This window comes from Callorhinus ursinus, unplaced genomic scaffold (assembly GCF_003265705.2).
Source record: "Callorhinus ursinus isolate GAN/ISIS: 27379988/994484 unplaced genomic scaffold, GSC_fseal_2.0 scaffold3, whole genome shotgun sequence".
Taxonomy (NCBI): domain Eukaryota; kingdom Metazoa; phylum Chordata; class Mammalia; order Carnivora; family Otariidae; genus Callorhinus; species Callorhinus ursinus.
This window is the reverse complement of record NW_027397065.1, coordinates 12186887-12212621: the sequence shown is the minus strand read 5'-3', so window position 1 is coordinate 12212621 and position 25735 is coordinate 12186887. Positions and strand designations below refer to the sequence as shown.

At 39.5% G+C, this 25735-nt stretch overlaps 1 protein-coding gene across 20 annotated transcripts in view; it reads left to right on the top strand.

The window, feature by feature from the left end:
- Positions 1 to 25735, top strand: part of MCTP1 (multiple C2 and transmembrane domain containing 1) — a 504318-nt gene that overhangs the window by 177346 nt on the left and 301237 nt on the right. The window lies entirely within an intron of this gene.

Genomic DNA, 25735 nt, shown 5'->3' with positions numbered 1-25735 from the left:
TATCACAAAGTAAAATATACAAAATTATGTATTTGGAACAGAACTTGATGTCATCTCACAAATTCTCATTTCACAAAGAAGGGAATTAAGAGCCACTGGAGTTAAAACGGTGCTTTGCTTCATTCAAGCTAGTATCTGAGTCAAGACTAAAGCCTGGGTCTTTCTGTCTGCTCAGTTAGCTAGAAATTGATCAGAAGACTAGCTGTTTCTTGAGTTGCACTATTAGGGGTTTTTAAAAAAATAATATTTTTCGAATATTGATGAACATCTTTATTGGAAGCTATAACCCTGGAGAATATTTTGCAGAAGACCTATGGCCTTGTGTATAGGTTTCGTGGGCTGAGGATTCTCTGTTGGATCTAGTTTAATGGAGCACGAAGTTTTGGAATGATTATAAAACTATAATATCTGACCCTTGCAATCTCTTAGTTTCTGCCAAAATGTCCAAGTCTGTGTACTCATAAAAAGTACACATACATAATGGATAGGGGTAGATTTTGTAGCTTTTAAAATTGTAGGTAGTATGGTAGATGGTTTTGATATGTTCATTGAAGGTGGTTAGCAAAAAGAGATTTCTCCGGATGCTTACCCTTAAAAAGAGATTAGGAAAATTTAAACAACCAATAAGACTTGCAACCATTTCTGTTAGAATTGATCTGGCTGTGTTACATTTATGAAACTCTTGTCTTTATCAGGGACATGAGATGGGAGAAAGATGACTTTTCAAATTATAAAAGTTAATGACATATATCTTACTATAGCCAGGAACACAGTGAATTTATAAAGAAAATTTTTCTTTAAAACCTCTTAGTATTAAGATTGAAAGACCTATTAGTTAAAAAATTTGTTGTGTTGGTGGTATTAATAAAAGTTATTTTTTACCCCAAAGAACCAACACATGATCATTTCTTTTAGTAAAAGTATAACTTATATGAAAGGTGCCTGCTATCTGCATATCTTATACTCCAACTTACAGCTTCAGTAAATAAGTGAAATTTATCATCATGCTATCTTATGAACAAATCCTAGCCCTACTTGGAATAAAGTTCACTGCTTACTTTGATTCCTGGAACTATATAAATCTGCTATATAGCCATTAGGAAATAAAGGAAAAGAGATGAGCTAAAGAGGTAAGCATCTTTAAAAACTTAAAAAAAAAAAAAAGCAAGATGATGGTGTGTGGTTTAAGGGACAGAGTCCTCGGCACTAGAGTGTAGTGGCAGGAATCAATGCTTCTTTGTGATATTGACCCCTCCCATGGTTTTGGAGGTAATAGTCTTCTTTTGGTTTTGTTTTTCTGTCTGCAAAGCTCAGGAAACACAAGAAAGCCAGACAATCATTCCACATACCCTATAGGAGCTTGGTAAATATTGATTAATGATCCTGTGAACATCAAGGTGGGTGAAACACTTTGAACTCATTTGAAGAGTCTATCGATGTGCCATTGGTTTAAGTGCCAAGGTTTATAAAACATCCCCTTAGGAGGAGCCCAAGGAAGAAAGCTTTGGAGTTGGTTTGTTGGGTTTTAATTCCATATTAATTTAGAAAAGATGCTCAAATTAATCACTTGATCTTCCTTTCCTTGCATCATTTCACTAGTAGAATGGGATTAGTAATATTTATTCATGGCAATTTATAGCATCCCCAAAAGTAACAAATCAAGTTCTACATTCCTCACTCTGCAAGTCATTTTGTCCAAGATGAAAATAACAGTAACGGCTAACATTTAATTCAGGCTCTATAATACCTTTTTATGAACTATCTAAATTAATTTCTTAAAACCACCTATCAAAGCTGGAGAAACTGAAGTATTTAAAGTTAAGTGATTCATCCCTGACATCATACAAATGGTTGTAGAAGGACCAGAATTGAACCAGGGCTGTCAGGCTTCAGAGCCACAATACTTGACTACATTTTATGCTACTTCCAGTTAGAATCCCTTGATCCCAGTATTAGGAATTGACTGTTATAAAGTGCCACAGAGAGGAAAAGAAATCTTTTTAGTGTTAATGCACTTAATCATTTTGATGACTCCAGCATTCTCATACTTAGTGAAACCCAGACCTTTTGAACCAGAAATATATTAAATTTACTCAGGAATTCATGTAAGATGAGGCTAGTAATAATGCAAAATGTGTCTGGAATGAGTAGACATAATGGAGAGTTCTCCTAGGTGATCCTAGTCTTGGGAATTATGAAAAGATTTCCTTTTTTTTGAGATGTGGGGGGAGACAGCTTTCAATATACACATAATCAACTTATACAGTCCCAGAAAAGCTTGTGGAAATTTTTGTGTTTTGAGGGAAGATTCATGTCATGTCTCCTTTTCTCTGTACACTCTGTAATCATTTCCTTAGGTAAGGTATTATTTGGGGAAGGAGCACATTGAATGAATAGTAGAAGGAGTTTAGGTCTATTATGCAGCTAGGTACATTTTGATCTGCTTTCTCCAGAGACTCCTCAAGTTATGCTTGAAATTCTTGGGTGGTGTTCAAACCTTCGTGTTTCTTTAGGTTTTGTAAACAAGGACTTTCTTCACAATGTTGTGTACTCTTAGTGCTGGCATGATGACTAGTACATAGTAGACTGTTAGTAAGGCTTTCTGGCAAGTTAGTTGGATGGATGGATGGATGGATGGATGGATGGATGGATGGATGGATGGTAGAGATGAACTGGGACTTCTCCAGATCTGCTCTGAGTCATGACTCATGTAGCTGAGACTGGATGGGGGCCAGACTACCACCGTGCATGTGGACACAAGAGAATGAGTTTATCCCAATTAATCTCATACTTTATAATCTGGTAATTTTCAACATGGGACTGGTATAGCCATAATTCATTTCTTGCCACAAGCTTTTCTCATTGTTTCATATTAGAGTTTCTTTAATTACACATAGGAAGCATCATTGCTTTACTCCCTTCATTCGAAAGCTAAACGTATGCAGATATATACATATACAGAGAGAAATTAGATAAAATCAAAAGATCAAAATAATTTTAATTCCTAAATTAATGGGTATTGTCAAAGTTTACTATTTTAGGATTTTTTGTGAAAAATAAAATGCAGAAGAAACAATTGAGGCAGAGTATTGAAGAAAAGAAAGGTATTTAAAAAATCATTTTAAAATGCTTATTTTCCTATTTCTTTCAATCTTAGAAGAGAAGCTTTGTTTTTTTTTTTTTCCCCACAAAATTTCATTAAAGAGCTCAAACTAAGAAGTCTGGGAACCAAAATTTATTTGGTATCACCAGTCACTTGTGAGGGATGGTTTCCAAAATGAGGATAGTGACTAAGGAGTCGGGTTAGGGAATACCGTAGATTTCGAAAGAGGGTATTAAGGTGGTTATTGTTTCAAGTTTTCCAAGGGGGGGAAACACAGAGAAAACTTTCCTGTAAAAACATTTGATCAAATGCAGAATATATACAAGTTTTAGACAATGGAAACGACTCTTTTGGGAAAATTACACATTTGGCCTTGGCCCAAAGCAATCATTAAAAATGAAACACACACACACACACACACACCCCAGTCCGCACAAAAAAAAAGTCATTGGCTGGATTTTCTTTTTCCTGGTCCTAAACACAGCAGCATATGTTCACTATTTGAGGAAATTCTATTCCTTGGTGTACAGGTTCCTTGTGTTATTTGAAATGCTTTTGATTCCTATGACTCACAGTTACTGGTGGTGATTTTCCTACCTTAGAAATAGCGTGTTCCAAGTCAACAGTCAATGGAAAGCATTACCCTGACCACAGCTGACCTGAATTCTACCCTGTACAGTCTGGGCTTCAGTTTTAACATCCCTCAAATGAGGGATCCTCTAGCCTTCTCTCATTTCCCAAAAACTAGGAAATATTTTTGGAGAGGATCCTTTTCTTTCTTTTTCATTTTCAAGTCAGTGGTTGCTTTTTATTTTTGAATCAATTCTGAAACAATTACTTCCAAGTTTATCTAGCCAAAGTGGCTGAAAAACTTCTGCTAAATTCATGCCTAGAGTTTGAGAAATGTTCATGCTATAAATAGATATATGGATGGAGAGAGAAATGAATTAATGCCTCATGGCGACTGTGTAGTCCATAGGTGTAAATTGCTACAAAAAATCATGAATACACCAGACATAAGAAGATTTGTAGCTTTATTACCTCTTTTAAATATTCGATAAATTACACAATATATTAATGTTCAAAAAGTTTTTGAAAAGTACATTGCAATTCCAAAAGTATGCAGATTACTACCAGGAAGCCACTGATGTCGACAGGAATATGACTTCTTATAGTTATTTTTAGGAGAAGGAATTAAGGTGATCATTGTTCCAAGCTTTCCCAGGGAGAAAAGAACAGAAAATTTTCCTGTACAAGTACTTGATCACACACAAGTTTTAGGGTCAAAATATGCAAATTTTAGACAGTGGAAACAAATCTATTGGAAAAGCAGTTCTTTTCTTCGGCTCCTACATGGCAGGTGCTTTACAACAAAGGGCAGAGTCCCCATTTGGATGTTTTTTATATATCAGACACTAATATATATATTTTTTCCAGAAATCGACTAAGGTCTGAAAACTATATTTGGTGCTTAGAAATACTTTTCTCATCATATCTTGAACTCGTTTTCACTACATCTATTATTTTTGTATGTTTTCATAAAAGATTACTATTATATTTTCTATTCTAATTATATCTTTTAGGCAACACATAAGGAGAAAGTTAATTAAAAACTGAACACCAGTTTTATTTAAAAAGTATAGGTGAGTTAAAGTGGTTCAAAGTATTATACCACCTGTAAAATTTCCACAATTCCTCCCTTTATCCAAGCAACACTATATTCATATTCACAAAATTTTGTCATTGAAAGGTGCCTTAGAGATCAACTAGCTCAACTCTCTCTTTTTGCAAATGAAAAATATTCTGGCACAGGCAAGTTAAATGACCTTTTCAAGGTTATATACATCCAGCTCCCGACAGAGCCAAGCAGGGCACGGGGTTCCTAACACACAACTCTGCGATCTTTTTACTTCATGAGTCAATGAGAGCATCATGATCTGAATTTAGTATTCAAATAGCACATTGGATTTGTGCCTCTTATTAAAATGTTAGTTGTGCACAGCATAAATCAATTTAAATTTGGCCTAATTTCCTTTTGACCACTAAGCAGTTTTTTGGGGGCCATATTTTTTTTTTTTGGAAGGGCGTATTTTAACCACGGAGGCTATACAGAAGCTTTTCCTGACGCCTGAGAGTTTATCTCTACTCACTTGGCATTGCAGATGCACTTGTAATTATGGGGATAGGTCCACATTTACCCACCTGTGCGCATCTAGGTTGTACTTTTCCACACCCTCCAGTGTTCCAGATCTTCAAAATGAATGCCTGCATCAAACTGACAGAAAACTTCATAAATGCAAATTATTGTGTTAGTAAACAGCATACATATTTACTTGAATCATTTTACCAAATAAGTGGTGACAATTACTAAACAATGCTCTCTCCTAATTGCTACACTTTTGTCATTAAAGTGAGTAAGGCATTGGAAGTCCCAGCCTCATTGCCTCTCTCTTGGTGGTTGCTGGGGAGCTCCGAGGCCACACCCAGGCAGCAGCGCTCAGGTGGGAGGTCCCTTTAGAAAATAGCCCAGATGCAAGCCGTGCCAGGTAATATGGTCTGACCTTCTTTTTGGATAAGAATTAGAACGGTCGTGTCTCATTTGGCTTCTCATTTGCAACTGCAAGTGAGGAATGAGGAAGGCAGATTTTTTTCCCCAGAGTATTCTTTGGAATGCTAGCTCTATGAAAATGACATTTTGTAATCAAATAACTTTGGGAAATGTGATATATTTTGTCCTCTTTTTTGCATATTCACACTGGAGGCAAAAGACAAGCACTTTAAAAGCTTTAAAAGGGGGATTTGTTTAATATGCTCTAACCTGGTATTTCTCAAACAAGCCCATTTAAAAAATATTACCTACTCCTATCGTGAAACACTCTGGACAAACATTCCCCTCAGTGACCGAATGTCCTAAAAAGAGGGTCAATTGGGACATATGAATTTGCTATTCCCTTGGGGTCTCTGTCTCTACAAATCCATACTGTGAGCTCACTACTGAGTATAACAAGTGTTTAAACAACAGTACTGCGTAGTTATAGTCTCTGCGTCTGTGTATACATACATACACATATTACTGTGTTTGTCTAAAGCAAACTGCTTACTTCATGAGTTATTTAAGGAATTTTTAAGAGTAATTTTGACTTTGAGATTTTTACCTTATTGAATGATGTCAGAACCATCTAAAATACTGTATTTCTGAACTGGTATGTTCAAGAAACAATGGAAGCTCAAGGCAGGGAGTGATGAAACTCTGAAGCAGGAAGTGGGGATGATTTCACAGGAATGCTCCTTAAGCTGGATCTAGAAAGATGGGTTGTCATTTTCCCAGCACAGAGGCATGGCTAAGCATACCAGTTTAGGAACCTGGTTTAAAAGAACAAAAAACAGCATGTTTGGAGTCTAAGGTGGATAGAGGGGAATGGCTGATAAGGCAGGTCGAAGCAAGTCGGTTCATAAAGGTCTTTCAATGCCATGTTACAGAGCTTGGCCTTCACCTGAGAGGGCAGTGATTTTTCAATTGGATGGTGCATCAGATTCACCAGGAACCTCTTCCAAACTATGTGTACCTGGGCCCTATGCCCAAGCGATTCTGATTGATGAAGTTGTGGGTAGAGCTTAAGAATGTAAATCTGGTGAAAAGCACCCAAGTGATTGCAATGTTCACTCCAAGCGAAGCAAATTTGAGGCACCAAAAAAGTGTTTCTAGGAGGGAAATATTGTAATTGGAATTTTGAAGGCTTTCAGGAGGAAGGTTTGAGAGGAGTGATTTCAAAGTCAGGGAAGCCCATTTGGAGGCTCTCACATCAGTCTGGGCAAAAAACAACTAGGGAAACAAAGGCAGTAATATGGGAGTGGAATGGAGAGGATGGGTGTCCCAGATTGGGTGTAGATCTGCTCTGTCTGGTGTTAGGTGGCTGACCATAAGGGTGAGTGAGAAGAAGTGTCCAGGTTTCTGGCTTGCTGATGCAACAGTCATGGCAGGAGACGCTAAAGGGTTGCACATGAGCTCCTGTTCGTTCTTCACTCTTCCTCTTCTACCTCCAACTTTGCTACCTTGTGTCATGTCTAGCGTGCTCCCAACTCATTGCACTGACAGCTCCTTCCGTAACTTTGCAGGCATCAGACATTCTATGCCACTGAGCACCTCCCTGTTGAGAAAACACCAGAGAGACCCTGATCTACTGGTAGAGCTGTCCTAGGACCAAGAGGGTACCTGGGAAAACCTTCTGAGTATGAGAATAACCATTTGGGGAGATAGAGGTGGATGAAGGATGTTTGTCGGAGAACTCACAGAATACCCTGCCCTGTGAATCTAGGGCTGCTGTCAGCCACTTCCCCACTCTATACTCAGGGAGGTTGAGGAGGCAGGGCAGTTGGGAGGTGTGAGAGAATAATAATCACAAAATGTAGCCATGAATGGATGCCCTCAGTCCTGAGTCAAAGGCTCCCAACCAAGCCTAAGCAGCAGAGGGAAGTCGAGCCAGGAGTCTTGATGAAGAGAAAATGGGTGAAGTGAAGAAGCTGAGATTCTGCTGAGCAACCAAAAATACCAAAAATAACTTTGGCAAGAGCCACAATGCAGGCTTGGCCCTTCTCTGCCAAGGCTAGGAGAGAATTAAGAGGCCCCCTTGGGTGGGGCTTGGGGAACTCCTTAAAAAGGATGATGGCCCAACTGTACAGCATGGTTGGGCATGATCAGAGAAGGCCTTATGAACTGTGGCATGACCATGGGACAGTGGGACAAGCTATAATACTGAGGGGAGAAAGGGCATGGAGAACAGGACTTGAGAAAGAGTCTCTCAGTACGTTCCATGAAAACAGCTGGAGCTAGAAGACCTGGGTTCAAATCCAGACCCCACCACATACAACATGACCTTGAGAACATTATTTGGCATCTCTGGTTTTCCTGCTCCTAAAAAGAGAATAAAAGTACCTTCTTTGGATCTAGTTAATATATAGGTCAGGTGTGGACTGTAACGTAGACCCCCTCGTGCTGCCAATATTCCCACCTCATCAGGGCCCAGGCCCTTTCAAGTTCTTATAATACAAGCATATTCTCGTCTAGTGGTCTGTGGAGCAATCAGTTCAGATGAGACAGTCTGGAGCAGAAATTGAAAAAGCCTCTGCTATGCAGGGTAAATTTAACAGTAGAGTGATTGATGGGACTCTTGTTCACAAGCTCTTGTTTATATTTCCTCAGCCTTGGATAATTTGTTGTGTACGGGATTTATCCAACTAGGATTAGGCAGATGGGATTTAATGTACTACAGAGCTGATCAAATGCTTCTTGATACTGGTTTTACCTGAACACAAGAGCAACTTGATAAACTCCATTCTCTCTGTGGGAATGGGAATGGAGTCCATTGGTACCTCTAGAACCAAATGTTTGGTATCAATATGCCAACCCACACCGACTGTCCCCGCCCCGCAACCTGCACACACAGAGGAGAACCTTAATGAATAGTTTCACATTTGTGTTGCTGAGAAGTCCCATAGTAAAGAAGCCTGTGTATTAGTTAAACACATTTATTCTAAAGAAAGCCTTATTTTTCTCACTGGACCTATTGAAACCTCTCTTAACAGTTTTCCTAACAGAAGTAGAGTGAGTACAGTAGATGGACTTCCACAAGTGCATATTTCTGTCTATTCTTTTTTCTTGGAAGTCCAACAGAGAAGTAAAATAATAAAATTCATCTCTCATATAATTCCCAGATTTTAGTAAAAACCTAGTCAATGTTAAATTTTGAATTTTATTTAAAACAGTCTCAGGATGCCTGGGTGGCTCAGTGGGTTAAATGTTTGCCTTCAGCTCAGGTCATGATCTCAGGGTCCTGAGATGGAGTCCCGCATCAGGCTCCTTGCTCAGTGGGGAGCCTGCTTCTCCCTCTGCCTGCTGCTCCCCCTGCTTGAGCGTGCGCTCTCTCTCTCTCGCTCTCTCTCTCTGACAAGTAAATAAATAAAATCTTAAAAAAAAATCTCATTTACGTGATGATGAACGTCATTCTGACTTTTAGATACCTTAGTCTATGCAGTGGCCACAAGTTCACAGAGGGAAACTTTAAACCCACAAGGGCCTCTGGAGCTCACATGCAAGTCACTAGGTGCCTCTGTGCATTCCTTTCCAGGTAGTCAAAGGTGCAAAAATCTTTTCTGAGAGCCTGTGTGCCAGAAACTGTGGGGACACATTTAGCAGAGAAAATGGAACAATGTATGCTAACAAGGAGCTTTAATCACTCTCATGAATAGCAAATTATAAGCTGTGCTGAGTGACATGAGACGAGGAAGAAGGTATTCGAGAGTCTGATGGGGAAAGTTAGTTTAGATAATGGGTTCAAGGAGGTCTACTCTGACAAAGTGACTTTTAAGCTGAGAATAGTGAGATGTAGAGTTAATTTTGGTGTCCCCGTTGTGTAAAAGTTTGTGAGGATTAGGGAAAACACATGTCAAGTACCTGGCATAGTATTTGGCGCCAAAGTTATGCAGAAGCTTCAGCTCGATCCTGTTTCCCGACCTCTGACTCTGCAGCCAGAGTGCCTTAGCAGCCAGCTGCGGTACTGCCCATGCTGCCTTCAGCCCTGGTTTGGCCAATCCTTGGTAAGACCTGGGTTTGCTGTGGACCCAGCTTGGCCCACAGCCTTTCTGGCCTTTACTTCCACCGAGCATGCTCTGTGTCTGAATTCCACACAGATCTGCTTTGTTCAGCATTTCTCTGCAGAGTCGAGCACCCTTCCCTCCATACTCTGTGTTCCAGTCCATTCAGCTTTTCTCTGATTCCCTGCCTCCTCTCCTTGGAAGTACGGCCTTCTCCTGGAACCCCAACCCTATGGAACTTCCCTGAACCAAGACATTACCATCTTCCCAACGAGAGAGGTCAGCCTCTTCCCCTCCATCCCCTCAAACCACCTTACCCGGATCACAGCCCTTCAATACAGTCCGTCGTTCAGATCAGAATGAGCTTTATTTGCCCCTTAGACTTTGTGGTTCCTCCTTGTGCATCATTCCTGCCAGGGGCGGGGGGCATCGTCTATTGCTGCATGAGTTCACAGGCTGCATGAAGCCACCACCAACTGCCCTTGAGGACCCTGCCTTGAACATAGCCAGAGTCTTGTGCAATTGGTAAGGACCCAGAGTGTTGCTTCCTGGGCCATGGCAACCCGGGGCAACTCCCACCACAGAGGAACCAACCAGTCGCAGGGCTTAGGGCTTAGATTGGATCATCCCATACTGGGCTTCCCTGGGGACAATGAAACCATCACCTGCAGTGGGCTGGAAACAGCTCTGTTTGAGTTAGTTGTCAGAGGATCCCAGCGTAATTATGAAACAACCAGAGCTACTGTGGATGCCGGGGGGTTTGGAGCTCCCTGTAGGTATTCCCCAATCTGTACTTAGGATTGGAGTACGCCCCAGCCCCTCCCCAGCAGAGGGGAAGGGAACTAGAGCAGAGGGAGCAGGCTTTGTGGTCAGCAGGGCAGCAGAGAGCGGCGGGGGGGGGGGGGGCGCCTCCATCAGATTGCTCCAGCACCATCCCCCTCTCAGGGAAGAAGCAGAGCTGGGATTCAGGGTGTCATGTTGTGAGAGCAGAGCTGGCTCATGATTACAGCTGAGTAGACCTTTCACGGCTCTGGTGTTGGAGATGTGTACAAAGAGAGCTTAGGTGCCAATCAGACAGTGCCTTGACAGGTGTGAAAATGACAAATGCCACCACGAAGCATGGGAAGACAGTTCTCTCCTCTCTCTGTGGTTTATAAGGTTCTGTCATGGAAGACCACAGAAAGCCAGTGAAACCTGTGATCTGCAACGTTAGTGCATAATGAGGACTTTAAAATGATTTTTATGTCTGTGATCGCTGTTCCCGTTCACTGACCTACCAGTAATATAGCAGAGTTCTTGCTGTTGCATGAATACCTCCCATCACATCACCCCTTTCTTTCTGAGCCATCCCAGTGGGCGATGACATAGGACACATTTGAGAGAAAATAGGTGACTATACAAAAGACAAGTGCATTTCTTTGGCTGTCAAAATTAGCTATGAAAATTAAGATTGAGAACATCTGTTTTAATTATGTATGTAGCACAGACTGTTCTGTTGTTTCACAGATTCTCTCGGTGGGGGGGGGGGAAGAAAAAAAAAAGAAAGGTTACCTGCTAGTCTCCCATGATCTCCTAAGTCTAATTTGCTTTTAGCTATAAAATGCTACTATTGATATTAAATCATGTTCCAACATGCAAATATTATGTAAAATTTTTATAATTCTTGTTGCAGAGCCTGCATTGGGTAAGATTGGAAAGGACAGACCAAAAACAGTCAACATAAATTTCTGCATAGGAATGACTGCCAAAGTACGTTAGCGCAGTGTGTAATTAGGCATAGAAGCTTTGTTTTTTGACCCAGTTGTGAAAACCATAGTAATGCAAACTGACGCCCAGAAAGCTGCTGGGAACAGCAAAGGAAATGGAAGTGCACTAAGTAAAAAACAGATTCCAGCTGATCGGCCAGTTGAAGGTTTGAAATGTTTACCACTCACCAAGTGTCCCCAGAGTGCTGGACGCTATAGGAGATTAACCCGTAAATCCACAAGGTCTAGTGGAACCGCCACCTGCCGCTGGGGCTGTTGACATGTTAGACTGGACCCCCTGGTTTTTTGTTTTGTTTTCTTTGATTTTTCACTTCCTTTTAAAAAATCATCGTAGCCTAATTCCTGCATTTACTGTTCCTGAGAATGAAATGTTTTCCTTCTTCTATCCACATGGTCTCTCTCTCTTTCTCTTTGCCGTACATTAAATCCATGTTCTTTCATTGGATTTTTTCTTAGGGGGAACCTACCCAAGACCTTCTCTGTGTCTTTGAGAAACTTACAGTCAAGCGTCGCTCAGTTCATTTTCTGCTCTTGTTGACCATATAATTCATTTTAATTTGAGTTGAATAGAATAGTAATAAATTTAATAGAATAATTGCCTTTTTCTCTGTCATAAGAGAACTTATTGAAATATTAATGATTTATTTTTTTAGTCGAAGCTAAGAAATTGTTTAAACTTTATTCTAATAAAACATAGATGTCATATATTTTGTATTTCGTTTTCACCTTTACCCCTGTGGTCAGTACCTCTAGTAAAATGTTGAAGTGATAATAGTGAGCATCCTTTTTCCTGATCTCAAAGGGGGAAGATTTCATGTTTTACCATGAAGTACAATGATATTTGTTAATTACTTTTAGGAAATTAAGAGACTTTTCTTCTATTGCTGACTTGCTATCATTGTTTTAAAAATTAATAGATACTGGGGTGCCTGGGTGGCTCAGTCGGTTAAACGTCAGACTCTTGATTTTGGCTCAGGTTGTGATCTCAGGGTTGTGAGATCGAGCCCCATGTCAGGCTCAGTGCTGGGCATGGAGCCTGCTTAAGATTCCCTCTCTTCCTCTCCCTCTGCCCCTTCCCCCCCAAAAATAATCATAGATATTAAATTTTATCAAATGCTTTTCCTACATTTTTTGAGGTGATCAAGTGAATTTTGCCTCTAATACTAATTGGTGAATTATATTGTGATTTTCTGATGGCAACCTGTCTTTGAATTCATGATATAAACCCATATTGGTCATAATGTTTTATCCTTTATACACACTGCTGTATTTAGTTTGTTAATATTTTGTTTGGAATTTTTGCATGGATGTTTGTGAGTGACATGGACCAGTATTTTTTCCTTTCTTATAATCCTCTTGTTAAATTTTTTTATTAAGGTATTGACCTCCAAAAAATAACTGATTATTTTCCTAGACTCTGGAATAATATATAACCCTAAAATGATTTCTTAGATATAGGAAGATTTTAACTATTGATAACATTTCTTAAATGGTTTTAGTAATGTCCAAATTTTCTAGTTCTTTTTGAATTCACTTTAACAGATAGTATTTCCAGACCAAAGTCCATTTTGTATAAATTTCAAATGAATTGGCAACACTTTGTAGAAAATGAAGAGGCATTGAAGATTTTTGAGTAGAAAAAAATGGTACTGTATTCAGAGATGTTATGCAAGATGAATTGGATTAGGATTGGAAAATATAACTCTTTATTGGTCAGCTATTTAAATGGCAACTGTTGAAATCTTTTCTAAAATGGTCATACTCAGCTTCATCATCTCTACCCATTAACAAAATTATTGAATTTTTTGCTCAATTTTATTAACTCTATAAAATTTCATCTGTTGATTGAAAACGTCTTGTCCTATTTTAAAGGAAAGTTCCCTGGGTGGTTCCATATTTCATTGTTATATGTCATATTGGTACACCTATGGGCCTTTGTATATGGCCCTACCTCAGAGTTTCCCCAAGTAGAGTCTATAGAACCCGTGGTGGACCCCAAAGATTCTCCTCATGGACTTAGAACTTATCCCAAATACCAGACCAATGTTTTTATTCTTAGAGTCAAATAACATTCATTTTTATCTACATATATGGGCTATTTACTAGTAACCCACTATGTGAGTTATTAAGAGAAACTAAAATTTGGTATTTGTAAATAAAATTAACATGTTATTATGTTACCAGATTCTGAGGATACAAGATTAGTCTAATCCCAAGAAGTCCAGCTATTAACACCACAGCTGGCAGCATTGCCTGGTTCCTACCGTTTACACACATTTCTTCACAGATTTCTGGAATGAGTATTAGTATCAGTGTATCCTTTTTTAAAAGATTTTATTTATTTATTTTTGAGAGAGAGAGAGCATGAGCACGGGGCGGGGGCAGGGGTTGGAGAGGCAGAAAGAGAGGGAGAAGCAGACTCCTGGCTGAGCAAGGAGCCTGATGAGGGGCTCCATTCCAGGACTCTGGGATCATGACCTGAGCCGAATGCAGATGTTTAACCGACTAAGCCACCCAGGCGCCCTAAGTATTAGTATTAGTGTATAATTAATGTCATTTTTACTTGATTATGTTTGGCTGTTGCAGCTATTCTTACATAAACTGGCATCAGTTTTGCTTCGTGTCAATTCCATTTGTAGTGGGTTATCTGGTTAATCCTGTAGTGTGTAGGATGCATGTATAAGTAGCTGTTAGGAGCTTCTAACTTTCCAATAGTTAGACCTTAAGACATGTGTGGTAGTTTGAATATGAAGTATGTATGCATTTAGTGTGAAAGTAGATGTTTACACAGTTCGATCCACTGTGATGTTTTGTTTTTTATCAGTCTTCCTTGCACCTCCATCTCCCTGTCTCCCACTGGAAAATGGGAATGGCTGACGTCGGTTGATTTTGGAGCTATTTGCCTTGTTATAATTGGGCCAAGATAACAACCTTTTGTGGATTACAATTTAGAAGACTGTAGGGGTACCATCCTATGATAAAAAATGAAGTGGTTACCCATGAACATCTTTCATAGGAAATTCTTTTTTATCTTCTCTTAAAAATATAGATTAAATGAATGTTTCCTTGTGTCTTGTCTCCAAAAGTGAGGCTTCTTCTGGAATTAACTTCTGTGCTAATGTTTAATCTTTTGATTTAGACAGAGAAGTTGGGAATCCTGCAGCTTAGACTTTTGTTAAAGGAATGAATGGCCATATCGGCACTACTGATGAGTTTGCTATAATAAAAACAGATTTCACAGGACAAAGAGAGCTCAATGAAGTGGAAGTAGAGACAGAAATGAAAATGAAAATATCCCTGATCTCTGGTGTTGAGGATGAAAGACTGTACTTCCCCAGTACAGTCATATTCCACAAGATAATGCTGACACACATCTTCTTTCTTCATCGGCAGGAGAGCTCATTTCTTATAAATGTTGGGGAAACTTGTTTTAAAATTATGCAAGGGAAGTTCTTTTTGAAAGATCAATTCCCGGACCCAGAAATAATAAGATAACATTGTCTTGACAGTCACCATCATTTACAGTGCATATTGGAATTATTTTCATGTGGGTGGATTTTTCTGGCTTTGAGAGAATTTGTAATTACTGAAATTAAATAATGCAGATGCCAAAAGAATCTGTGGGGGCTGTTCAGTTCTTTTGGGCCATCTTATGCTGAGGGGACTCTTGGATGCGATCAAAATACCAGACTCTTCTTCATCTTGTTCCTACTACTTGTAGGTTTTATCACCTTCTGGAAAGGAAGCTGAGTCTGAGCATGGGGAGGAACTATGAAGCTCTTTTTCTTGTAGTTTCAGCTGGCCTGGATGCTGCTCTGAGCCTAAAGATAAATATACTCCCAACCAGGAGATGGCTACCAACTGAGAGTTGAAAGTCAGTATGACATGTCATTTTTAGTTGATTGTGTCTGTCAGTTGTAGCTCCTCCTATATAAACTATCATCAGTTTTCAGTTCCACTTGAAGTAGGCTCTCTGGTTCGAGTACATGAAGACAGTAACTATGATGGGTTTTCTAGTATCTCGATTTTTTCATCAAAATATATTCTCTTCAATAAAAACCATAAAGGCATGGATTCTCTAAAATCTTGCGGGAGTGAAGTTTTAGTCTATAAACACATCAGAGGCTGAACAAAATCACTTATTGTGGAGAATTAAATAATACTGAATCAGTGTGCAACCACACCCCATTCATTGGTCAAACTGGGGGAAATGGTCATTCTTAAATCCAAGTCTTGTGGCCATTGATGGCTTTACTTCCCATTTTTAGTCTGAAGTTGCTAACCACTAACTGGTGTAAGTAAACCTAACCTCTCTGAACCTCATGTTCTTCCTCAGGAAACAGGGTTAGCACACACTGAGGAACTACACAGGCTCTGAAGTCTGCCTGCAGTTGAAGCCCTACTCCCTGCCCCTCACTTGGAGCTGTTCAACCTGGGGCATGTTCGCTTCTGTGTGACTCAGTGTCCTTATGTGTCAAATGATAATTGCCATAAAACTGCCTCCTGTGCTGTCATGAGTTTCAAATAAACAGCAGGTGCCAAGCACTAAACACAGTGTCTTCTACAAAGAAAAGCCCTCAGTAGGTGTTATTAAAAACCACCTAGAAGAGGGTTTGTGAAAATGGATGTGGAAGTACATTGGACATGCGCTGGAAGGAGAAAGGCCATCTATAAAGAGAGCCCAGGAATCATTTATCAATATGACTTTGAAAACCCATCTCCATTTTTAAAAAATTCTCTTTTCAATTACTATGTTTTTCTTGATTTGTATCTTTCATCAGTAGTTATTCCCTGTTTATGTGCGTTCAGCCGATGGTTTTCTAGTCTTTTCTTATTCTGAATTTGGCATAAAGGGAAAGACGAAGATGTCAGAGTTAAGTTTGGCTCTATCCATGTCATCCATCTTTCATGACCAGCATGTACCCATCATTTGCCTAATGAGTTGTGAGACAGTGGGAAGGGGTAACAGCGGCCTGATGACCTTTTGCTGGGAATTAAGAGTGCAGAAACAAACATAGGTTTAAGGGTAGATTCTTCTTTAAATTCTATTTTAATATGTCATCTGGAATTCTGCATAGAACAAAATCAATTTAGGTAGAGCCATCAAGTACCAACTAAGGACAATGATTTTTTAATTATTACAAAACAAGGAAAAGATTCATCTTAGTCCTTTCTTTATTCATAAGCTTTGATACACCTGCAGATATGGCCCTTTATTTTTTAATTTTTTTTCTTTTTTACTTTTTTAGCCTTCTTGAGTTTAGGAGTAAATTATGCTCTGTAAGGTTGTTTATTAGAAGTTAGGGCGCATTTTCCAACAGAAATAATTTTATGAATAATGACCAAATTCCCCAAGTCTGTTAACCCACCAGTGATTAACTGGTGAGGTTCTAACAGCTCTGTAGGAGCTGGCCATCCAGAATGCCAGAGGTGCCCTGCTAGCGCAGGAAGGGGGTCTTTACTTCACTTCTCTTGAGTAGCAGGCACCTCAGGTGCCCCTCCAGCTTCAGGAACCTGGAATAGATGTTCCAAAGAGGCAGCGATGAGACGGGAGAGGGGTGTGACTGCTGCTCTGAGACGGGGGTGCCAAGGAAAACAGGGAGCTGGCGAGCGGGGTGCGCTTACGCAGAGAATAGCCAGGGGCTTCGGACCCAAGGCCTGCAAAACGTGCTCCTTATTTCTAAACTACTCCCTCTTTTCTCTTCCACCAGAGATCCCAGGGTTAAGGACACCTATCTCCGTTTCCATTGCCCTCAATTTCTTTCTTACCAGGGTTTCCCTCCGTCTCGGGCTCACAAAATAAAACTGTCTCTCAAGTTCCCTCTCCCCTGCCTTTTGAGAAGGGGTAAGCAATTGTATTCCAAGTGATAAAAGACAGCTGGCTAGAAATGAAAAAGTGTCCTTGTCATGCTAATCCCCCCCCTCCCTGCCCCGGGACTGCCCTCCCCACCCTGTACATGTCTTTTTCTCCTCTCCTCTCCTCTCCCCTGTAATCTGCTGGAGATAAGGCTCCAATAATAAAACTTCGGGTACAAATTTGACTCAGTTGGGATTTCTGCAAGATTGCAGAGAACCTTCTTAGCAGTCACATGCATATGCTTGTCACCGCAACGGCCAGAGTTTCTGAGTCCCTGGGTCCTAATGAAGAGGGTGGACCCAGACACAAGGGTCTGGGATGGGAGCTGTAGACACTGTCAAGTGGACCATCACCAGGATCAAAGAGCTATGGGCCTTTTCAGAAGAGAGTGTCAAAGAAACTCCAGAGCATATTGCTCTTCTAGTCCCCCGAAAACCCTGTTTGGGGTTATCCCTGAGGTAAGGCACACAGGAATAAAATGTCCCAAATAGCAGGACGCAGCATATGGAGAGAAGGGAAAAACCCCTCAATCTTCCCTACATGGAAATCTTTTATCCCTACCCTTTCATTTATTTTTATTCAAATTCATGTTGGAGTAGCTTATTTTAAGTCTGCACAAGGCCTAATAGTTTCTAAAGTACTTTCCTGTACAGTATTTCATTTGAACCTCATAACAGTTATAAGGTAGGCAAAAGAGATCTTAGAAGCCTTATTTCATTAAAGACAAAAGGGACCAGAAAGACTGAGTTGCCCCGTGTCCTACACAGAGGATATGGTATAGACCCAGGCAAAGAATTCAATTATTTGCTTACTGTTTTCCTTCAAATTAGAGTCTTTCTCTTAGTACTGGCCTTGACTCATGGGATCAACAAAACTACAGGAATGTGAAAATGTAGTAATTTTAGTGTTTTATGTTTCATGAAAATCTTTAAAAGTCAAATCTGAACTATGCACAGCCTAGACTAAAGCAGGAATGTATTTTTCCTTCATTATTTCTTCTTTAACATTGTGACATTACATTAAATTCTACCATTTTCTAAGAATCAACTGTACATAATTTATGTTTTTGAATTATTTGGAAGAGCTTTAATAGAATAAGAGAAAAGAGCTGAAGCCTCAGCTAATTTATTCTATTAGAATATGAAGAGCGAACCAAAGGCTGTAAAAATTGCTGGGTTGGAAATGATTTCGATCTGAACACTGATCCATCTTGAGAGGCCTGTTTTTTTTTTTTTTTCTTGCGATTTAATTAAAAGAAACCCAGTTAACAGAAATAAAGTTACTCTTTTATTGTAAACAAGCTTCTAGTCATTGAACTAAGTCCCGTGAAATGGAGATGTACAATAAATGTTGTTCAGGGGAAATGATCTAGGTTTGATTATCTCTGTCCTTGCCTCCCATTCTTCTTCATTTGACATTTTGCTGGTCATTTGTGCTCCAGTGGTTGAGAAGGGAAAAAAAAAAAAACACAAAAAAACAAGCCCAGGATGAAACAGCTCAGTGCCACTCATCACTGCATTGACTGCTCTCAAGAAAAATTTAGGGGTGGGGGCACCAAGAGCCACCTAAAGGTATATACTAAGATGAAGTTTGGAAGCATTTGTAATTTGAGCCCATCCCTGTCCCAAATTAGCAAAAAGTTTGGGAGTTATTTGCTAAACAAAACAGAGTTATTAACTTCTGAGAGACTGTCTCAATCTCTATTTAAGTATATATGTGTGTGTGTGTGTGTGTGTGTGTGTGTTTTAATTCATTTTTATTGTGTAAATTTCTGTCCAATGCCTCTCTTATTTCTAAGTGACTTGTGTGGCCTACAATCTGGTATTACTTTTTTTGGTAAATTATATCTGATAAAGAGGTACTAATTCTAACTCATAACAACTAGATTATTCTCATTGACCTCTACATTGCCAAATGATTCATTTCCACCTCGCATCACAGCACAGAATCAGTTTTCAAAACGAAAAGAACTTTCTCTTAAAATAGTTTTTACTACCCAGCTGGACATTTTTAACTTCAACACCTGTGACATAACTGTAACTTGCACACAGGTTTATTTTATTCTTTTTTTAAAAGACGTATTCCAAAGTACAGAAAATACAAAGAATAACAAATGCCTATGTTTCCAGTCTTTGTAATTAACAAACGTTAATAATATTTTGTGATATTTCCTTCCAGTCTTGCTTTTCCCCAAGAAGTAAAATATTATAGATACAATTAGAGACCTATCGTGGCCATGACTCTAGGATTCTTTCAATCACCTTTTCATCTTTTTATATAAATATATATATGTGTCCATAAGTAAAACCTAGTATATAAATGAAATTATACTGCATATTTTCCTGTAACTTGTTTTTCATCCTCACTATTATATCTTTGCAATCAGTCTTTGGAAGGGGGCAAGGAGGGATGAGGGAGTTCACTCCTTTTAATGGAAACCGTAGAGCAGAGGCAGGAGTATTTGGGGATTTAGGAAGTGTACTTCCTCAGAGAACTGACAAGAGCAAGGCCACTAAGCTAGAAATTATTACCATCAAAGCAGGATGCATGCATACAGACCCCAGTGCTGGAATTGGAATGCTATGTGAGACAGTGTGTCATGACCAGTGCAGCCGTGAACTCCCTCGAGAGACTCAGAGACCCACGTTTGTCAAATGGGTGATACCCAGTCCTCCGAGCTGTAAGTAAGAACTGGAAGGATTTCTGTTTTCGCCCTTTTTATGTCTTCTGCAGGATCAAGTACTCTCTCCTGCACAGAATAGATAATGATTGCTAAATTGAATCATGATTTATTCTTTTTTAAAAATCCCGAGAAGACGATCTTCCTCATGGCAATTCTCTGCTTCAAAATGATTTTATTTAGTTTTACAGTTGTGATGTGTTGAGTTGGGCTTCTGGAAACACAGAAACAAGTCCTAGCTCCACTAAAACGAACTGGGTGATCTTGGACAGGCCCCTAGAGCTGTGGGGGGCCTGTTCTCATCTGTTCTTTTGTGTCTTATTCCTCGTGCATGTTGGAGGAGAATGAGATTACTTCAAGCTTTAAATATTCAAAATTCCTAAAAGCAAAATAAAATAAAAACCCCATATTTTCTGAACTTTGAGAGTAGAAGAATGGCCAAAATCAACCTGGGATGATTCAGCAGGTCAGGTAGCGCGTGAGAACTTTACTTTACCAAAGGGCCCAGGTGACTTGTGCAGTAGGGCAAATTTGGAGCATATGATCATGGACATAGAAGACAGTTGATTTTTATCCACTGCATAATATGTTTTTTAGTTTTATGTTCAATATTATTATTACCGCATAGTAGTTTCCCTCAATCTTCTTTTCGAGGTTCTGCTTTTCAGCCTCAAACATTTTGTGAGTAGCTGACAGTCTCCTTGAATGCTCCTGTCTGTTGAGTTGTGGAGGCCACCCTTGGGCACGCCATCAGCCAGAAAGGATTGAGTCAAAGTCCACCACCCTATGCTTGGCACGTTGTAGGTACTCACTGAAGGTTGTTTCCCTTCTTTTTGAGTTTCCTTTAGTTTCTCTGCTCCTCCTTTTCTTTCTGACACATAGAAAACAGGTTAGAGCTTTGCTTTTTCAAAATGTAAGTGGCATGGGAACTTGGGCCCCAGCCCAGACCATGAAATCCCCAACTGCATTTTGACTAGGTGCCCGAGATTCCTGTGCACAGTAGGATCAGAGAAGCAGGAGATAGAGACTGGATGGTGGTGTTCACAATCCTCACTCCTACTCCAAAGTGCCCCGAAGCTCTGGATTTATGTGTAGTCATAGATTTATATTCACATGTGAACAGCCCACTCATGAGCTCAACAACACCTTGAATTAATGTCTACTTTGGAGTGCGTGGTTTTATAAGGCCTGAGAAGCCTGTCATTCTGATTTAAAGGGGGTGGAGATATGCTTATTTAAACCCATGAAAAAAGCTCATGCTTCATATGCTCTTGTTAATATCTGGAAATAATTCTGTCATTTCAAACTTTGGCCTGCAGTTCTCCTAAGTATCATTTTATTTCCCCGATTTACATGTAAAAATGTGGAGCATTTACAAACATACTCTTTTGTGTCTAAAAATAGATCCATTGCTTTTTGAATAATAAGCAGAATTATTTTAGGATTACAGGTATTTCTTTTTCACATTTTACTTGCTGTAGTAACATTCTGAGGTAAAGAAAGCTGTAAAGTGCTTTTCCCTGTTGAGGCGTTAGTTTCTTTTTCTTTAAATGTTGCATGGCCAGAATTGAATTTTAAATGCCCATGATGTCATCCTAGTACTAAAACTAGGTTCAAGTGGACAGCCACCTTCATAAAACAAGCTTAGTGAAATTTTATGTGTTTAGAAACCACACGTTAAAACGTCTATAGCTCAGTATCATCAATTTAACCTGGGGCCCCTAAGCAAACGCATGGAATAGCACTTTCTTTGTTCATTATTCACTTGATCCCTGGAAACCACGTCCCACCAAAGCCACAGTCCTTGGGTCTGGAGCCCCCTCAGACCCCTGCTGCCACTAGAAGCAGAGGACTTTTAGAAGAGCGTTAGGTCATAAGATTATAGCTCTTTGGGGACTGGAAAATAAGAATCCAATTTGTAAAAATGTAGAAAAGGAGTGATAGCAGAATATTTGGAGTTTAAGTCAACCACCAAAACACTTTAAATTATTTCAAATCTCACATTTAATATGCATAGGAATTTCTTTGGATAAATCCTTGGGTCCCATCCTCCAAGAGTCTGAATGACTCAGTAGCTCTAAGGCAGAACCCGGGACTTTGCTATGGTAACAAGCCAATGAAGTCTTCATGGATCACATTTTGCAAAATATCTGTTTAAAATGTTTGGAAGTAATCTGACTTCATATTAAGACAGATCCAGAAAGTGCTGAATTGTATTTCAAAACGTCATAGGATTGACTTAGCAAGTAACCTACCTACTTTGGCAAATTTTCAGACAAAATTTAATATTACACATAAATGCATTGCTTTTAGGTTACTCTCTTGGAGTTCCCCTCTTTATCGTTCAATCTGTGCTTTTTTGATATGTGTAGAAACATGTTTCTCAAATATATATTTTATCATAGGACCACTTAAGGTAGAATAGGCCACTTGGTCAAGGATAGGAGATGGGTGAGACCAGCTCATAGACGAAACTTTACAGAACAGATAGCTGGAAAGGTCACATGTCCATTCACCTCAGGAGGAAGTGCTGGTGATTAAGGAAGTGCTGGCAGGGAGGTCCTGAGCTAGGCAATGGGTGGTCATCTCAAAAGGTGGAGAGATTCACTGTCACAGGATTGACATAATATAGATATATAGAGTATTTAGATGTATGAGCTGGTGTGTACTTTCTAAGTGATTGGGGATTCAACAGGACCCCAGGTTTTGAGAATCTCAAGTACTGAATATATGCAACACTTCAGGCCTGGGATGGGATTGGCTAGAACTGGGGTACAAGGCATGCTTTGGCCAAAGCAATTAGCCCAGAAGACAGTTCCTTTAGCCAAAGTAAAAATGGAAAGAAAGAAAAAGAAAGAAAGAAGGAAAGAAAGAAAGGAAGAAAGAAAGAAAGAAAGAAAGAAAGAAAGAAAGAAAGAAAGAAAGAAAGAAAGAACAAAAAGAAAAGAAAGAAAGAGGGAGGGAGGAAGAAAGAAAAAGAGGGAGAGAGGGAGGGAGGGAAGGCGGAAGGAAGGAAAAGAAAGAAGACAATAGAATGCTGATTTTGTATACATGTTAGTTTCCTAGGTCTGCCCTAATAACATACCACAAAATGAGTGCTTTAAACGATAGGAATGTATTGTCTCACAGGGTGGAGGCTGGAAATACAAGATCAAGGGGTTAGCGGAGCCATGCTGCTTCTGAAGGCACAAGGGAAGGATCTATTTCGGCTTCTCTCACAGCTTCTAGTCGTTCCTTGGCCTGTGAAGAATAACTACAGTCTGCACATGGTGTTCCCCCTGTGTATATGTGTCTGTGTCCAAATTCCCCTTTTTAATGGACCCAAGTCATATTGGATTAGGGGTCCATCCTACTCCAAGAAATACGGTTGCCAGATAAAATACAAGAATCCCAGTTAAATTAGAATTTAAGATAAACCACAAAATATACATATATATAGATTTATATTTCAGTATAAGTATTTTCCAAATATCACACAGAAAATGCCTATACTAGAGAATTATTTATCTGAAATTCCAGTTTAGTTGGGCATCCTATTGTTCTAAATCTGGCACCTGCCTTCATGTCATATCACCTATGTCTTCTTCAGTTATAAAAGGAAAATTTAATCCTAGTGCTAAGGAACAATGTCTCCCAGATGTTACTTTGGTGGCATAAGGACTGCCACAACACCTGGATGGCTGCCTAACATCTTTTGAGGGGTGGGGAGAGGCGTCCTCCGGAGCCCTGCCTGCTCTCCATCTCTCTGAGGGTCTTAAGAGGGAACAGTGAGGATGTTTTTCAAATGTTTACTTTGAACTTGAATATTCTTTTTTTTCTACTACATTTATTTGGATTTTGATCTGTATGACTTGGGATAAAATGAAGGGAGGTTTATTCTTCTGGATTCTTTTGTTCTATCTGGTCCTAGCACTAGTGTCCATTTGATTAATTTGAAAATAGCATCTTTGTGTGTTATGGTAAAGGACAACATGATTAGATAATTATTAATGAATTGCTGAAAACCATATAGAAGGATGAGAAGTGAGGTAAGAAATTTCTTCTCACCAGGGCAACTATTTAAATACAGTGAAGGGAAGGAAAAAATCTTTCCTCATCTTCAGGGTCTTCAGCTAGACTAAGAATTAGATTTACATGGGACAGAGTAAGAGGAGGAAAAAAACCCTAGAGTTTTGTTATGTGCATGCAGGGGCCCAATAATAAAATTGAGACCTACAGAAATGACCAAGGCAGGCAGTTTTTATACATACTTTTTAGACAATAAGACAATAAATCTTTGAGGAACTGACCAAAGAGCACTTAACTTTGGGAGCTTTAAATAATAAGGAATGCTAGACAGAGTTTGGGCTGGGGTAGTAAATTATTGAAGAGGAGCAAGCTTGTTTACACAGCCTCCTCAGCTCTGCATGTCCCATCTGCGGGATAAGGATGTCTCTTTACCTCCTGCTGCAGGTACCTTTTACAGGGAAGGTTTATTTCCTACTTTCAGGGGGACAGAGAAGGGTCTCAGGCTATCTGCACAGGCTGTCTCTTAAGTGACTTTTATTTGAAATAATCAGTATGACAAAGTGACCCATGTTGGGGTGGCCTGCCCTTGGCCCCTACAACAGAGTAGATCACCATTCTCCTGGGAAGCCAGTCCTTTCCTGACCACTCTTCTGCATTTAGGCTTTTTAGTTTCTGTGTCTCTGGATGTAATTTTATTCTTTCTTTCTCTTTCTCATTTGATATCACTTCACTTATTTCAACTATTTTAGAACAATTTTGTAGCCTTTATACTATTCCAGATTTTGATTCGTTCATCTGAGGTTTCTGCTTCAACAAACTTTCCTCTTATTAGTGGGCAGTAATTCAGACCTCAAAAGAGCCTTGGCAGCCAACTGTGAGGTTGTTTTCCTTGAATGAGAGTGTTGCTCCATAGGAGGCAAATATTAAGAAACTTAATGGGAAGTGCTAAACTCAGAAGTGGTTTGCTGGCATTTTCTTGTTTTGCAGAGAAATGAGCTAATGTTAAGCCTCAGCATTGTGAGCTCCTCGCACTTGAGTTTGATGAGGAAAATAAGACTCTGGGGATTCAGATGCAACACTGTTTAATTAAAGATGATGCCATTAAAGATTTTAGAGTTGTGAGAATGAAATGGCTAATGCCAACACAGGAAGCTTTGCCACCGATGACTTTTAGAATTCAGTATGTCCCAGTACACAGAAGGATTTTCCATTAGTGCAACTTCCTGACTATACCTATCTCTTTTCCGAAGACTAGACTGAGGTTCTTTGGAAGTAGACTCAGGCAGCCAGGAGGAAGATGGTAACATTAATCCTTTGTCATTCTTCCTCTCTCCAAATCTCCTGCCCTTTGATAATGGTGGATCTAATTGCAGAATTCTGTTATTATATCTTGTTACAGTGAATACTCTTCTCAACTGAGGAAACTGAATTGGACACTCCAGTCAGTCATTCAGTGAGCACCCCTGTGCTTCAGGTCTTCAGGACAGGGGATCTAGTATTTGGACTATTCCTAAGTATTTCTTTGGCGTTACCTCAGTTGCTTAGAAAGTGGGATATTAATACGTGTTTGGGGCAATGGTGAACTCTTACTTCTGACAATGATTTATCTATTTTAGTAGCTTCTCATCTTCACTCAGGGGAGATAAGTGACATTCTGAGTAGAATCTCTAACAGTATCTATCATCATTATTTGGTGTTCTCAGAATGACAACAGTGGGCATAAATTCTTT